Genomic DNA, 17776 nt, shown 5'->3' on the forward strand with positions numbered 1-17776 from the left:
GCCTCCTGAAACTCGGGGGAACAATTTAGAAAATATTTAATGCTCCTTTCGGATTGAATCATCTCATCTCTAAGAAGTCTGCAACACTTTCATGAATTGCCACAGAAGCTGTTGGAGGTGTCAGGTTCACGTTATTAATTGTTAGCGCTCAATTGTTTTCGGATTTTCTCACAATTTTTAAATCCCACATTATAGTTATTGCATTGTTGGCCTTCTTGTTTGGCCTCAGATCATCCATGCATTTTGATGGTGCCCAAAATAATCAGCCAAATTGCCAGGCGGGAAAGCTGAGGTCCCTGCATGAAAGACCAATTAAAGTGATTTATTGCTAGAAGTCCACGCACAGGAATCTTCTCAACTAATGGCGAGTACCAGCTTGGGCTTAGGTAAGGGCCAACGGAATTCAAGAGAGGTTAGACTTAGTTTGCTTGTAGCTATGTAGGGATTCTAGGCTGATCCCTCTTTTAACTCCGCCCCAGGTTCTGCCACTCCTTCTCCCACACATATAGATAGTGTTCAGGCTAAGATAATGGCATGGTGCAAGCCATGGTGATATCACACACACAAGACCGTTGTGCAAAGTGTATTGTTTTGCCGGTCTTAGGTGTGGCTTGCTATAAATAAAGAGTCCAGATATTTGCCTCAATAAGATGTATGCGTTCTGTCCCCGTCCCACACACGCACCCCCACAGACGGCCCGGAGTTAATAAGCCACACGACAGAATCTTTGAAGATAAAGCTGGCAGCAACCCAGTGACTAGCTGCCAATTCAGACTCTACTCACACAAAACAAAGATTAGACTGCAAGCATTCCGATAAAGCAGGCAAAGTTTCCCAATACAAGGATTAGTCCAAATGCAGTCCGACAAGGCAGGCAGAAGTCCAGTAACGCAGAGATCATGGATTATTTCTAGTTTTTTGCTCGTCACAAACTGAACTGGCCACCACACCTACATTTATACCCTGTGGGGTGTGGTCCAATGACTCAGCTAATCTCTGGCATGCCTTCCCCTCTGCTGCGCATGCTTCTCCCTGTGCCTCTGCCGAGGGTCCAGCCAGCACTTATCTCCTTCGTCGCTGTCCACCTGTGGCTGCGGGGACGTGCTTGGCTCTGGGCCTATCTTTTGGCCTTCGGTGTCCTCTGGAGGCATTGCCAGAGAGGAGGGTCCTGGAGAGGGAGGCCTTGCCAACTCCTCTCCCTCACTCTCAGAGTCTGCATCTGTCGATAGCCCAGGCTCAGGCAATGGAGCCACAACAGTATGTGTTTATTCAGCTGAATACAGACTGGGGGTGAAGGTGGGGGTCATTGCAAGAAGGAACCTTGAACACACTTTGACATATTTATGTGTTTGCTACCTTGTCCACTTCTCCATTCAGAGGGACTGGCACACCCCCACCCAGTCAAGCTGGCCCACTCTATATAAGATAAAGAAGTACAGATATAACCACCCATCACCCTTGGAGGTCCTCCAAGGACATTGGGTGTCTGTCAGCCCTGAAGCCATTTTTTTATGCTGGAGCCATTCTGGGAGCATCTTCAGGGCTGCCACCACCAGGCCAGTTGGAGCTGTGAGAACTAAAAGGGGGAGATAGAAATAACTGGGGATGTGTAGTCAAAACAACATTCTTTCCCATGGGAGCCAAGGACGTTCTACCAGGTTTTGGAGAGGCGTGGACCAAAGTCAGCCAAGATGGGAACTGCGACCTGGTTGGACCATGTGATGGACGTGTGACCCGAGGGGAAGAACTTTGGGATTTGATTTGGGTGGGGAAAACCTCGGGTCCTCCAGAGTCGGGTTTCCCCCAGATGTGCCTAATAAATCTATACTTTGAGGAAGATGCCTTCCTTGGAGTTTTGATTCCATTCGGCGTGTTTACTGGAGCCCTGAAGGTGTCATCTCAGGGACATTGAGTGTTTTTGGAGGAACTTTCCATGACCTTGAAGGCCTGCAGAGATGCAATGCAATGATGACATCTGCAGAAAAGCTCCCTCAAGACTATCAATAGAAACATTAGATTCCTGGTCAATGGTATCATGAAATCATGAATCCCGGGATAATTATTCCTCTATCAATGTCCACACATGCAAGAACTCCAGTGTCAGGCCTGGAAGCCATCTTTTTCACTGGATCTTCAGGTCTGCCACATTTACTACTGTGGGAAACTGGGAGGGAGGATTGTATGGAGCATGGGTGATACGTAGTCATAATAACATTCCTTTCTCAGAGAGTCAAGGACATCTTGCCCTGCACCTGGACGGCTGGAACTGGGAGGCATCTCCAGTTGGGACGGTGTTTGGTTTGGACCATGTGATGGACATGTGGGCGCAGGGGAAGGGACTTGGACTTTCTTTTGGGTGGAGAAAACTGTTCTGCCCCAGCTCCGGATTTCTGAGGATATTGACACACACCAACGGTCCTTATCAAATTTATTAAGTAACAAGAATAAACAAGTCTGGCAAAGGTTGGCAACCAGCCCAGAAAACAAGATATGATAAGCCAAAATACTCTGATAATAATACAAGTTGTTTCCAGCAAGAATGCACTAGCTGCATGCGACTTAAATAGGCTAAGGGAATGGCCAATTATCCTCAGGTCTACTCTCGAGTAGACCTCCTCCTCCTGAGTAGCCACTCCTGCCTTTTGGCAGCCCTGCGTGCTCGAGCATTGAGGCTCCTCCACTTCGCTCTCTCCACTTGAAGGAGCCTCTGGAGGTTCTGAAGGCCCTGGCTGAGTCTCTGCTTCTGGCACCACATCCTCTTCAGCCTCCTCGCTGTCCGACGCGAGCACCGGCTGCACAGGCCGCTGGCACAACACCACACCAGCCTCCTCGTCATTGGGATCAGCCACGATCCGTGCAGGCCACTGGCGGGCCACAACGAAAAACTGGAAGCTTTCAGATTCGGGTTTTCCCTCATGTGCCAATATGACATCTCTAATAAAATGGAACCTTGAGGAAACTCAAGCCTCGGATCTTCTTTCATTAGGGGTGTTAATTGGAACCCTGACATCCAGCTTCTCAACTTCATTTTCATTGAGTCTCTCTATTCACAACTAGCAGTATTTTTTATTTTTTATTTTTTTTTTGCTGAACAATCCTTTGCTTTGGGCTGACTTCCAGACTCCCGGAAGGAAGGAGTCTCCCTCTCTCTCCCCTCCCCAAAAAAAGCCATCAAAGGAAGGAGGTGGAGAGATTTAATTGAGATAATTTTAGCTGTTCAGAACAGTGCAGGCAATCTGGGAGGAAAAAAAAAACAACCCCAACCACATTTAGAGAGGAAAAGGAGAAAGGGATGATTATAGAGTATGGTGCCGGATATACCAAAAAAGGCAAAAACGGAGATTAGGGAAGAAGGACAACCTTAGTAGGCGGAAGAATAAAGCACTGTTACATCAGACTAAACATTTTTTTTAATGTGTTTTCTAGAATGTGCAGGGCGGAAATCTTTGCGCACAAAGGCAACAATTCAGATTCTTGGACTAACCAGAAATATAATCAAGGAGAACTCATTTTCTTCTTTCTTTGATTCCCAAACATAGAATAATAATAATAACACAGAACATAGAATAATAGAGTCGGAAAGGAGGCCCTGTACCATTTCAGATAAGTGGCTGTCCAGTCTCTTTTTGAAATCACCCACAATATCTGAAGGAAAGCCATTCCACTAATTATTATTATTATTATTTTTACAATTGTTTCACTTTATTACTGTTTTTTTAAAGATCTCTTCGATAGTAAAAATGTGTGGGCACACCCAAAACTCCATAAAGGTCAGGGTGACTGGCACTTATGAAGAGAGCTGAAGTTGGATACTGAAAGGTCTCCAAAATTTCAGTCAGTGTACAAAACACAAAGAAAGAAAAAAAAAACATCAGCAATTTGGCAGTGAAAAATAGTATTACAGTAGGAAGGAGGTAGAAACTTTCTAGTTATCTTTCTGGTAGGTACGTGTGCAGACCACATCACCCATTTTCAGAGTCAAAATCAGCTTGTCATCTTTTATTTCTCGAACGAGTGAGGTCTCCTTTCCATTCCATTTTTGAATGTGAACAAGCTTCCCTCCATCTAGTGTCACAATAGACTTCACATTCCTGCCATCTGCTGTTGTCTCATCAAATTCTTCTCCCACTTTGCAAATGATCTCCGTGTTCTTGAAAGTGCTTTGGGTTTTGATGGTAATTGCATCACCGTTCACCTCAGTAATGGTGGTAGGGTTGGTCAAATTAGCAATTTGTCTTGTGGCAAAGTTCACATCGAGAGCTTTCATGTAGTCGTCGAAATTGACGCTCTCGATCAGTTTCCAGACGCCGGCAAACACCTCCACCACGGCGAGCTTGAAAATTGCTTTTTTTTCCCCTTTTCTCCGAAATACAACCGCAGCTGGGTCAGCAAACATGCGCTCTCTTCGTCTCTGGCTCGCGCCGTCATTCCACTAATTAATTGTTCTCACTGTCGGGAAATTTCTCCTTATTTTTAGGTTGAATCTCTCCTTGGTCAGTTTCCATCCGTTATTCCTTGTCTGGCCTTCAGGTGCTTTGGAAAATAGCTTGACCCCCTTCCTCTCTGTGGCAATTCTTCAAATATTGGAAGACTTGCTATCATGTCTCCCCTGGTCCTTCTCTTCACTAGACCAGCCATGTCCAGTTCCTGCAACCGTTCTTCATATGTTTTAGTCTCCAGTCCCCTCATCATCTTGGTTGCTCTTCTCTGCACTCTTTCCAGAGTCTCAACATCTTTTTTATATTGTGGTGACCAAAACTGGATGCAATATTCCAAATGTGGTCTTACTAAGGCTTTGTAATGCTGTACTAGAACTTCACATGATCTTGATTCTATCCCTCTATTAATGCAACCTAGGATTGTGCTGGCTTTTTTTGGCTGCTGCCACACACTGTTGGCTCATATTTGTCCACTAGGACTCCAAGATCCCTCACAATTACCAGCATTAAGCCACGTTTCAACTAGTCTATACCTATACAGTTGGTTTTTCTTGCCTAAGTGTAAAACCTTACTTTTATCTATGTTAAATTTCATTTTGTTAGATAGGGCCCAGTGTTCAAGTCTGTCAAGATCTTTTTGGATCTTGAGCTGGTCTTCTGGGATGTTGACCAGCTTAGTGTCATCTACAAATTTGATCAGTTCATCTTCTATTCCCTCGTCTAGATCATTTATGAAGATATTGAAGAATATTGGGCCCAAAACAGAAACTTGGGGCATCCCATTACTTACTTCCCTCCGTGTAGATGTGGTTCCGTTGAGGGCTACACATTGAGTACAATTTGTCAGCCAGTTACAAACCCATCTGGTGGTGGCGCTGTCTATCCCACATTTTTCTAGCTTGCTAACAAGTAAAGAGAGCCTTGGTAGTACAGGGGTTTAAGGCACCCTGTTATTAAGCTGGTTATTAAGACCAGCTGCCTGCAATTACTGCAGGGTTCGAATCTCGCCAAGGCTCAAGGTTGACTCAGCCTTCCATCCTTTCTAAGGTAGGTGAAATGAGGACCCAGTTTGTGGGGGCAATAAACTGACTTTGTATAAATATACAAAAGTATAAAGGCTATTGCTTAGCGCATTGTAAGCCGCCCTGAGTCTCTGGAGAAGGGCGGCATATAAATCAAATTAAAAAAAAAAAAGTAGGTTGTGGTCTACTTTATCAAATGCTTTACTGAAATCTAGGCATGCTATGTCCGCAGCATTTTGCTGATCCACCTTTGTTCAATCTTTGTCCAATCACTCCCATCCAGAACCCTTCACTTGTGCTTGTTGTCTTGGAAGTGTAAGTTGTAGTTCAACGACCCAAGGACATCGGGTTGGGGGATGTTGCCAGAGTTGACACCATAAACTCTTCCATGGTCATTGTATTCCAGAAATTCAATTAAATTGGCAACTCTGCAGTATCCTCTTACCCATTATGGAAAGGAGTTGCAAGCTGGTGATAATACTGCTGTCAGAGTTACAAGTAATACACCCATAGTAAATAGAACTCCAAGGCAAGTGAATATCTCAAATAATAATTTTATTGGGTATATCATATTGGCACAGCCTGGTTAAAACCAACTCTGAATGTTCACAAGGTTTTCACTTAATTAAAAGTAAAACTTTTTTCCCTTCTTCAAACAATCAGTCACATGGTCCAATCAAGGTACCATCCAGTTGCCTGGTAACTTCACTCCTCCTTCTCTCCGACCACCTGTGGGAATATCCTTGGTTTCCAGGAGAAAGTATTTTCTTTTGGCTACAAACGCCAGCTGTCTCTATCCCTCCGTCCCTATTCCTCATCACCATTGTGGCAACACTGAAGCCTCATAATGGCCTTGGTCAGGTCAACTTCAGGGTTGACAACTGCTTCATACTAAGTTGGTGAGACCACACTTGGAATAGTGCATCCAGTTATGGTCATGTTACAAAAAGATGCTGAGGCTTAGAAAGATGAGAGCAACAAAGATGATATAAAATTTGGAGGCTAAACAAAATGATGAATGGTTGAAGCTCCTACCATGATTCCCTGAAAATACAAGCTACTCAGAAAGTAAGTCCTAGCTTGATTTTTACACATGCACCCAATATAAGGCCTATCCCCCCCAAATAAGCCCTTATTAAGACCTCACCCATTCCAGGGTACACGGTTAAAAATTAAGCTAGGGTGGGGATCAGAGGTGGGTTTCAGCAGGTTCTGACCAGTTCTGGAGAACTGGTAGAGGAAATTTTGGGTAGTTTGGAGAACCGGTAGTAAAAATTCTGACTGGCCCCGCCTCCATCTATTCTCTGCCTCCCGAGTCCCAGCTGATTGGGAGGAAATGGGGATTTTGCAGTAACCTTCTCCTGGAGTGGGGTGGGAATGGAGATTTTGCACTATCCTTCCCCTGCCACACCCTCCAAGCCATGCCATGCCCACCAAGCCATGCCCACAGAACCAGTAGTAAAAAATTTTGAAACCCACCACTGGTGGGGATGTATTATGTGGAGCTGCCTTACTACTTACATTCTGATAGTTGCAGCCAGGCCTCGCATAGCTTGGCCATTTTTTTCTGCAGCTGGCAAGTCTTTCCTGAAGGCTCTGTAGCTGACGACAAGGCTCCGGATCGATCCAAAGTTCTGTTATCCACTGCAGAGGCATTTAAGAAAGCCTTTCTGGCTGCAGAAGAAATGGGCCAAGGTGTCTGAGGCCTGTTGCAACTATCCAGAGCCGAAGAAGTTCCTGAAGGCATCTGACAGTGAAAAGGAGGCCGGGGTGTGTGTATGTGTGTGTGTGATACGCACAAGTGAGGTAAGTCAGTGGGTGACATTCCCCCGCAAAAATAAGACCTGGTGCCTTTTTTGGTGGAAAAAAATATAAGACAGGGTCTTATTTTCGGGAAAACATGGTAGGTATATAAGTCAAGGACTTTCTGTAATAACCTTTCACTCCTGAAAGGGATGATTCAGTCCCACCAAGATCACACCCAAAAGTGTCGAGGGCCAGCATATGCGCATCACAAAATACCGATATTACACAACTGTTCCTCACCCACCTCGAAAGGATGGAGATTTGGAGGACACTAAAAAGAATAAGCCATGTAACTGGCAAACTATCAGCAGAAAAGAACGTTAGGGAGAAAAATAATAATTAGAAAAAGATACAGACAGAGACATTTCTGTCAATTTCTTGGCAATTCCTTCTCATCTGCCACACTTCTCAATTCCAATGTGGAACCACAGAGTGAACATTTCGACGGTCAGCGTGGGGTGATGCCAGTAGGATGCAAAAACTGCAGGTACGAATTCTACTTCTGTGCAACGGAACTTCACATCATATTAGTGTCAGGAATTAGTGCCACCCCCCTGTAGATTCACTCCTCACATCCATCTTCTTAAAATTGGAGGTACATAATGAAGCTGAGGGGGTGGAAATAATTATTTTTGCAAGTTTGGGCATTTGGTGACTGATTTTTATTTGGGGTCTGTCCAACTCTTTCTAGGAGCTCTGAGTGCACAATATCACAGCTTCTAACGCTATCTTTGGTTGCTATAGAAAAGTCTTTTGCCAGGGATTCCATTGGAAGCAGATTTGAATGAGTCATCCTTTCCTTCCCAGGAGAAAGTCTGTGTTCTAAAGATCTCCTTGGACTCATGGAATGACTGAAAAGGTGTCATGCCCCCATTGGAGTCTGAATCTGAGATGGGCAAAGTCTGAAGGGCAAACTCAGGTTGGGCAGAGCAAAGGAGAGGGGGTTCAGATGAAGACCAAGGCCCACCCCCTCCTCATCCTAGGGTGTGCAGGTAAGAACACAGAGAGGGACGTGGGTTGTGTGGTTTACGAGGAAGGAAAGGGCCCCAATTCCCTTCACAAGGCACACCTGGGGATGGAGTTTAAAGGAGAGGCAGTTGTGAGGGGTGTTTGTCGGGAACAAACACTGAATTCATCTAGTGTTGAGAGTTGTGGCCTGCATTCCTGGCATTCCCTCCTGAATGTTTGAATTAGTGCCGTGCTTCTGTGTGCTTATCTCGTCTTGCTGGGATTATTGCCGTGAATTCTTCACTTTTGAGACTCATTATCTTGCCCTGTTGGAGGGCAAGATAATGATTACAGTCATTCTGCTTACAGCATTTGGACTGGAGTATCTGCAGACAGAAGCTGCTGCAGGTTTGTGGGAGAATTTTTCTCCAGGCTGCAGAGTTAGGGGCAAAGTTGGTACCGATAAAGGGACTCATACTGGTTCTCTGGCTGTGTTGCCTTTGTGCCATGCCCTGGGTCAACACAAAAGGTAGGTGGACATAGCTGGAGGGGCTTGGTCCAGCTTTGACTGGTACGCCAATGAGTTGTGGGTGCTCCATCACTGGAGGTTTTCAAGAAAAGATTGGACAGCCATTTGTCTGGGATGGTATAAAGACTCCTGTGTTGGGCAGGGGTATGGATTAGAAGACCTCAAAGATCTTTTCCAGCCCCATGATTCAAGCGCTCCATGGCTTAGGGCCGGGGTATTTACGAGACCGCCTTCTGCCACCTATAGCCTCCCACCGGCCAGTATGCTTCCACAGAGAGGGACTCCTCAGGGTGCCGTCAGCCAGACAATGTCGGCTGGCAACCCCCAGGGGGAGAGCCTTCTATGTGGTGGCACCTGCCCTCTGGAACAACCTATCCCCAGAGATACGCACGATACCAGACTTCTGGACTTTTCGTCGGGCCCTGAAAACCCATCTTTTTCACCTAGCTGGGCTGGCTTGATCCCATCCCTTCGATTTTAATTTGTAATTGGTTTTAATCCGGGTTGTTTTAAATGGATAGCCAAAATTATTTAATGTTTTTTAAATTGCTTTTAAATTTTATATGTTATGTTTTACCATGGCTGTTCACCGCCCTGAGTCCTGTTGGAGAAGGGCGGTATACAAATTAAATAAATAAATAAATAAATAAATAAATAAATAAATAAATAAATAAATAAATAAATAAATAAATAAATAAATGATTCTATGTCCTTCCTGAAATATGGTGCCATGACAGTGACTACTCAGGCCCTTATTATCTTATGAACTGACCAGTGCAATGCATTCTACATGAGGCTTGTCTTTGAAGGCTATCTGGAAGCTGTTAATCAATACAGAACATCACCTACAGTGGTGAGAACTTCTAGTCCAGTTTTGTGGGTGTTGCCTTACCATCCTATTCCTAGCAGAATTCCAAATTTCATTTCTTACCTATATGGCTTGGCACCTGGATATCTGAAAGGCCACTTATGCCAGAGTCTGACCCATCTAGAAGGGTCTGCCACTTTCTAATGTGTGAGGGCTAAGAACATTTCTGACCAAGAGGAGTCTTTGGAATCAGCAGAATAGAAATCCTAACAAATAGATGAAATATAATCTGCATTATGATATGCATGATGTAATTGAGATCACTTAGGTCCTTTATACCCCTGTAGGAAGTTTGCACCCACCCCTTTCCTGGAAGAGTGAAATATTTTAGGAAATATGAAAAAGGCAGAATATTATATTTCCCTGGATGAGAAATGGAGAAGCATATTTTACAGACAAAGCAGCTCCCACCTTCCTGCCCCCCACCCTTTGTCAATGGGCCATTAAGGCCTGGGCCAGTCTATTCTACATAACAAAGATCTGCCTCCTTCAGGCAGAGCCAAAGTAGGAATTGCCAAAGATCCAACAAAGATAGGAGTAGCCCTCTACACAAGAGCAGCAGAAACTCACCACATGTGACCTGGGAAGCACATGTGACCATCAGCCAGCAAGGCTAGCTAAGACCCCCACCCCCTGGAAGTCTGACAACCAATCAGGATACTCTTTCGGGGCCCCAAGAAATGCAGAGCCAGAGAGGGCATAAAAACCCAAGGATTTACCGTATCTGCCCCTTTTTCTGTTCAGGAACTCAAGCCATGTGATCCTGTCCACCATTAAGCCATCTTTCCAAGCAGTCTCCATGTCTCCAGTGTCTTTTTCCCCACTTGGAGCAGAACCTAGAAGGATATTTCTTCCAACACCCCTATGTGTGACATTCTTCTGGTTAGGGTTAGAAACGTCTTCAAGGAAGAACCATAAAGTCCAGTTACCTCTTGAAAAAGCAGCTTTGGGACAACCATGACCTAGAGGACTGAGACTCTCCATAGATATTTAGCGATGTTCTTAAAATGGTTTAAGAAGAGATTGGACAACCATTTGTCTGAAATGGTAAAGGGTTTTCTGCCTGAGCAGGAGATTGGATTAGAAGATCTCCAAGGTTCCTTCCAACTCTGTTATTCTGTTGGTTAATAGCTCCCTTCCACAAATAGGTGACTGGTAATTCTTGTCAGTGTATAAGAAATTATGAGCTGGGATAGCCATAACAACAAGTCAGTCAAGGGGAACTGTTTGGTGACTGAGATCCATGTCAGACAATTCGGAGCCTGGGCGTGGCTTAGCTTAACTGTTCTGTGTACTTAAGCTTGCTTCTAGTTCTGGTCCTTGCTTCTACTTCTGCTTTTGTCCTTGTACTTGCTACCATGTTGCAAGAGCTGCATGGGTATTGTATATATACATGCATCATGTTTTATATTATTGTATATAAACAAGTTTCTTCTATAAATGAATCCTGCTGAATTATTTACTTGTGTGCTGGTTGGATCGCTGCAAACTCTAACAATTATGGTTAAAGGAAGTCCTTGATTTACAATCATAATTGGGACTGTTGCAAAGCAAGGCAATTGTTAATTAAATCATGCCTGATTTTACAAGATTGACTCAAGGTTGACTCTGCCTTCCATCCTTCTGAGGTTGGTCAAATGAGGACACAGACTGTTGGGGGCAATAGGCTGACTTTGTAAACTGCTTAGAGAGGGCTGTAAGCACTGTGAAGCAGTATATAAGTCTAAGGGCTAGGTGAAGAAAGGGAGGGAGGGAGGGAGGGAGGGAGGAAGGGAGGGAGGGAGGGAGGGAGGAAGGAAGGAAGGAAGGAAGGAAGGAAGGAAGGAAGGAAGGAAGGAAGGAAGGGCCATGATGGCACAGTAGTTAGAATACAGTATTGCAGGCTAACTCACTGCTCACTGCCAGCAGTTCGATCCTGACCAGCTCAAGGTTGACTCAGCCTTCTATCCTTCCAAGGTCGGTAAAATGAGGACCCAGATTGTTGGGGGTGATAGGCTGACTCTGTAAACCACTTAGAGAAGGCTGCAAAACACTGTGAAGCAGTATATAAGTCAAAGCGCTATTGCTATTGCCATGGTTGTTAAGCAAAGTAGTGGGTTATGTTTTTTTTTTTTTTGCTTTAATTTATATGCCGCCCTTCTCCCGAGACTTAGGGTGGCTTACAATGCGTTAAGCAATAGCCTTCATCCTTTTGTATATTTATACAAAGTCAGCTTATTGCCCCCACAAACTGGGTCCTTAATTTATCTACCTTAGAAAGGATGGAAGGCTGAGTCAACCTTGAGCCTGGTGAGATTCGAACTTGCAGTAATTGCAGGCAGCTGGTGTTAATCACAATGCTTTTAGTCTGCTGAGCCACCAGGCCCTTTCCTGTGGTCATTAAGCGAATCTAGCTTCCCCCAATGAGTTTGCTTATCAGAAGCTGGCTTGAAATGGCCATCACATGACATCAGAATGCTGCAACTATCTTAAAGGTTGCCAAAAGCCTTAAATTTGATCACATGTCCCTGGGGATACTACGACAGGCATAAGTGTGAGGTCCAGTTGTAGACTGTAACTTCAAACAGTCACTAAACAAATGATTTGCAAGTTGAGGGCTACCTGTGTTGGAGCCCAACACACCCCAGTCTTGAATGACTGAGTGGAAACCATGGTTTAATTTTGCAAAAATTTAGCTTGACGTGTTTCTTTGTTCCCCTTCTGTTTATCTAATTACAATCACTAAGGCAGACTATAATAATAGCAGAACATTTTCTAGGTGGCTTCAAAGATGCTTTTAAGTTGGTCTTTATATTAAAGGGCCAATTTTATATTCTCAGCAATTTGTTGGAAAGTCTTTAGGCAGAGCAATCATTTACATGCTAAAGAACACAAAGGAGTAAGTGTTCCTTGTGTCATCATTTCTCAACATAGGTTGATATTAAAACACTTCCAAAAAAAACCTCCCCACATCCTTATTTCGGTACAGGCTGTCATCCAAACCTGAACATTTTCATCAAGCGTGTTATTAAATAGGAAGAATGAAGACTCGGTAATGACAATTATGTTTTTCCTCCCTTGAGCCTCCTAATTAAAATATATATATATCGAAGGATGAAAAGCAATTTGTTTGGGGGGGACGTGTTGTACAATTCTACTTCTACTGGATTTCTCTTCCTGGAAGAGAACTGGACTTTGAGACGGTGAGCTGTGCAATTCAACATTAATGAAATAGCCAACAAGATGTTCTGTCAATCCAGACAATAAGATTGATTGATTGATTGATCAATGATCGATCGATCGATAGAGATAGATGATAGATAGATAGATAGATAGATAGATAGATAGATAGATAGATAGAGATAGATGATAGATATATATATATATATAGAGAGATAGATAGATAGATAGATAGATAGATAGATAGATAGAGATAGATAGATAGATAGATGATAGATGATAGATAAATAGAGATGATAGATAGATAGATAGATAGATAGATGATAGATAGATAGAGATAGATGATAGATAGATAGATAGATGATAGATAGAGATAGATAGATGATAGATAGATAGATAGATAGATAGATAGATAGATAGATAGATAGATAGATAGATGATAGATAGATAGAGATAGATGATAGATAGATAGATAGATAGATAGATAGATAGATAGATAGATAGATAGATGATAGATAGATAGAGATAGATGATAGATAGATAGATAGATAGATAGATAGATAGATAGATAGATATGCAGACAGACAGACAGACAGAGATTATATATAGATAGATTAGATATAGATATAGATGATATAGATGATATATAGATAAAGATACAAATAAAGATACAGATACAGATTAACAGAGTTGGAAGGGACCTTGTAGGTCATCTAGTCCAACCCCTGGCCCAAGCAGGAGACCCTACACCACTTCTGACAGATGCCAGTCCAGTCTCTTCTTGAAAGCCTCCAGTGATGAAGCTCCCACAACTTCTGAAGCCAACTTCTGTTCCATGGATTGATGGTTCTCACTGACAGAAAATTCCTCCTTATTTCCAGGTTGAATCTCTCCTTGGTCAGTTTCCATCCATTATTCCTTGTCTGGCCTTTGGGAGCTTTGGAGAATAGCTTGACCCCCTCTTCTCTGTGACATGTCATCCCTAGTCCTTCTTTTATCTAGACTAGCCAGACCTAAATCCTGCAACCGTTCTTCATAGGTTTTAGTCTCCAGGCCTTTCTAATCATCTTAATTGCTCTTGTCTGCACTTTTTCCAAAGTCTCAACATCTTTTTGTAATGTGGTGACCAAAACTGTGTGCAATATTCCAAGTGTGGTCTTACTAAGGCTTTATGAAGCGGTGCTCTGCCCCAGCTACGGTCCCCAAAAAATACAGCACACACACAAAGTTTGTGCAAAACTTAATTTACTAAAATAACTCAGTCTTTTTCAAAACAAAGGCTGTTAATAAACTTTCTTAACAGCCTACAAGAAACCAACGATAAAGTAATCACAATCTTACTAAGATTGGCAGAAAGCCCAGAAGCAATTTGCAGAGAATCCAGATGTGAAGTAGAGTGGACTAAAGTTGTTCCCTACAAATTGCTTCAGTCAAATTGCGTTCCCCCTTAAATAGGCTAAGGGAGTGGCCAATTAGCCCCAAGCCTTACTCTCGAGGAGACCTCCTCCTGAGGAGCCACTCCTGACTTTTGGAGGCTCTGCGCACCCGTGCATCGAGAAAAGGCTCCTCCTCTTCATCCTCTTCACTTAAAGGAGCTTCTGGAGGTTCTGAAGGCCCTGGCTGAATCCCTGCTTCTGGCACCACATCTTCTCCAGCCTCCTCATTGTCCGACTCGAGTGCCAGCTGCACAGGATGCTGGTGCAGCACCACACCAGCCTCTTCACTGTCAGAGTCAGCTACAATCTGCACAGGCCGCTGATGGGCCACAACAAGCGGTACAAATACTGCACATGATTTTGATTCTATGTCTCTGTTCATACAGGCTATCTTTTGTATAGTCCCATTTGTCAAAGTCTTCCTAAAATTCAACACACTGATTTGGATACTATATTCCAGAAGCATTATGACCAGGACAGATTTATTTTTTTTTTTTAAAAAGTGTTACTTTTCTTGGTCTCAATATTAACCTTCTGTGGATACAGCCTATTTTTCCCCCAATCAGGATAACTCTCAATGAGCCACAGAATGCAGACAGAGGCTGAAAGAAAATGAGCTCCCACCCACTCAGTCTTTACAATTCAGGAAAGTAATGCTTGTTGACAGAAGATTTGGACTAGCTGGGCGAAAACAGCAGATTCCCCTTTCTTGGTGTATTAAAATGATATCTAGTCATTTTAATTGCATGTCATGAACATACTGGGAGCATGTCATGGATCTATCCCGGAGCCCAGGAGTGCTATTCAGCAGGTTCTGACAGGTTCTGGAGAACCGGTAGCAGAAATTTTGAGTAGTTCGGAGAACTGGCAAATACCACCTCTGGCTGGCCCCAGAGTGGGGTGGGAATGGAGATTTTGCAGTATCTTTCCCCTGCCACGCCCACCAAGCCACACCATGCCCACTAAGCCACGCCCACAGAACCGATAGTAAAAAATAATGAATTCCACCACTACCCGGGCCTCTCTTCGAATGCAAGTTCCCCAAAGTGCTTTTTTCAAGAGGCAACTGAACTTTCTTGTTTTTCTTTGAAGACGTTTCGCTTCTCATCCAAAAAGCTTCTTCAGCTCTGACTGGATGGTGGGGAATGGAAGGATTGATACTCCTTGCAGATAGCTGGTCATTTACGTTCTTTTTAGAGAGTCGTTGAGGCTACTTGGAGGTTTATCTGTGTTGTCAGGGTCACCTGAGTAGTGCAAATGACTATGAATAAACCCATTTCCACTAGTACTACTACAGATAAACCTCTAACTGGCCTCAATAACCCTAAAAAAGGATGCAAATGACCAGCTGTCTGCAATGAATACAAATCCTTCCATTCCCCATCATCAGATAATAGATAGATGATAGACAGATGATAGATAGATAGACAGAGAGAGAGAGAGAGAGAGAGAGAGAGAAAGAGAATAACTAGATAGATGATAGATAGCTAAGATGATAGAGATGATAGATGATAGTAATAGATGATAGCTAGAGATAGCTAAGAATATATGATAGCTAGACAGATAGATGATAGATAGATGATAGCTAGCTAGATGATAGACAGACAGACAGACAGACAGATAGATAGATAGAGACAATAACTAGATAGATGATAGATAGCTAAGATGATAGAGATGATAGATAAATGATAGAAATAGATGATAGCTAGAGATAGCTAAGATAATAGATGATAGCTAGACAAATGATAGACAGATGAGATAGATAGATAGATAGATAGATAGATAGATAGATAGATAGATAGATAGATAGATAGAGATGGTAGATAGACAGATGACAGATAGATAGATGATAGCTGGATGATAGTTAGATGGTAACTAGATAGATGATCGATAGATAAAGATAGATAATCGATGATCGATAGATAGATAGATAGAGAGAGAATAACTAGATAGATGATAGATAGCTAAGATGATAGTGATGATAGATGATAGTAATAGATGATAGCTAGAGATAGCTAAGAATATATGATAGCTGGACAGATAGATGATAGATAGATGATAGCTAGCTAGATGATAGACAGACAGACAGATAGATAGAGACAATAACTAGATAGATGATAGATAGCTAAGATGATAGAGATGATAGATAAATGATAGAAATAGTTGATAGCTAGAGATAGCTAAGATAATAGATGATAGCTAGACAGATGATAGCTAGATGATAGCTAGATGATAGACAGATAAGATAGATAGATAGATAGATAGATAGATAGATAGATAGATAGATAGACAGATAGACAGATAGACATAGACAGATGATAGATAGATAGATGATAGCTGGATGATAGTTAGATGGTAACTAGATAGATGATCGATAGATAAAGATAGATGATCGATGATCAATAGATAGATAAATAGATAGATAGATAGATAGATAGATAGATAGATAGATAGATAGATAGATAGACAGACAGACAGACTATGTCATTATTTTTCACCCTGTATGGACAGAAGGAATACAGACAGCAAGAGGAAGAATACAAGAAGGCAGAAGCCACAGGCTACCCACCTCTGCCTTACATCCTGGAATGAAGGCCTATTGCAATGAAGGCTTGTGAAGAGCTCTCGATAGCAGCATAACCCATTCTCCTAAATGGTCCGTAGGAGGAGAAAGCTTTTGGTGGCTGAAGTTTTGGAAATATGCCCAAGGCCACTTATGCTTTCAACCGCGCCTGACATTTAAACCAATAAAACGTTCTTTTTTTGGGTGAATCTTGTTTCAGACAGGGAAGGACACCGTATCATTATATCTATTTAAATATGTTTGGATCGTGTTTGCACAAGACGCTTGATGTGGTTGCGGAGTTGAGTTTCTGGGTCCAGGCCATCCGTTTCGCCACCCGTCAACCGAACAAGGAGACCAGGAGACGCGTCAAAAACCCGCGATCAGAACTAATCGGCCTTTTTTCGGGGCCCTTCATAGAGCCAAATTTTCCACAAACTAAAAAAAAAAATCCATAAAAGTGAATTAAAGCTAATAAAGAAACAGAATAAAGAGCGACAAAAGAAAATAGAAAAAGAAAAATGATAAACAAACAGCTCTGAAAATCATTTTGAGGACTTTATAATACAGGCAGCCTTCGACTTAGGACCACAATTGAGCCCAAAAATTCTGTTGCTAAATGAGACATTTGTTAAATGAATTCAGCCTCATTTTCCGACCTTTCTTCACAGTTGTTAAGTGAATGACTGCAGTTCTTAAGTTAGTCACATGGTTGTTAAGTGAATCTGGCTTTCCCCATTGGCTTGGCTTGTCAGAAGGTCCAAGGTCTCTTCCAACTCTGTTATTCTATTCTATTCTATTCTATTCTATTCTATTCTATTCTATTCTATTCTATTCTATTCCATTCCATTCCATTCCATTCCATTCCATTCCATTCCGTATTTTATTATTCTATTCTATTCTATTCTATTCTATTCTATTCTATTCTATTCTATTCTATTCTATTCTATTCTATTCCATTCCATTCCATTCCATTCCATTCCGTATTTTATTATTCTATTCTATT

General features: G+C 42.5%; 1 pseudogene; it reads right to left on the minus strand.

Moving 5' to 3' along the window:
• Positions 1-3694: 3694 nt before the first annotated feature.
• LOC139315572 (fatty acid-binding protein, heart pseudogene) lies at positions 3695-4351 on the minus strand (annotated as a pseudogene).
• Between the last annotated feature and the right edge of the window lie 13425 nt (positions 4352-17776).

This window comes from Pituophis catenifer, unplaced genomic scaffold, assembly GCF_029215685.1.
Source record: "Pituophis catenifer annectens isolate HBS135680 unplaced genomic scaffold, rPitCat1.0.hap2 SCAF_3, whole genome shotgun sequence".
Classification (NCBI taxonomy): domain Eukaryota; kingdom Metazoa; phylum Chordata; class Lepidosauria; order Squamata; family Colubridae; genus Pituophis; species Pituophis catenifer.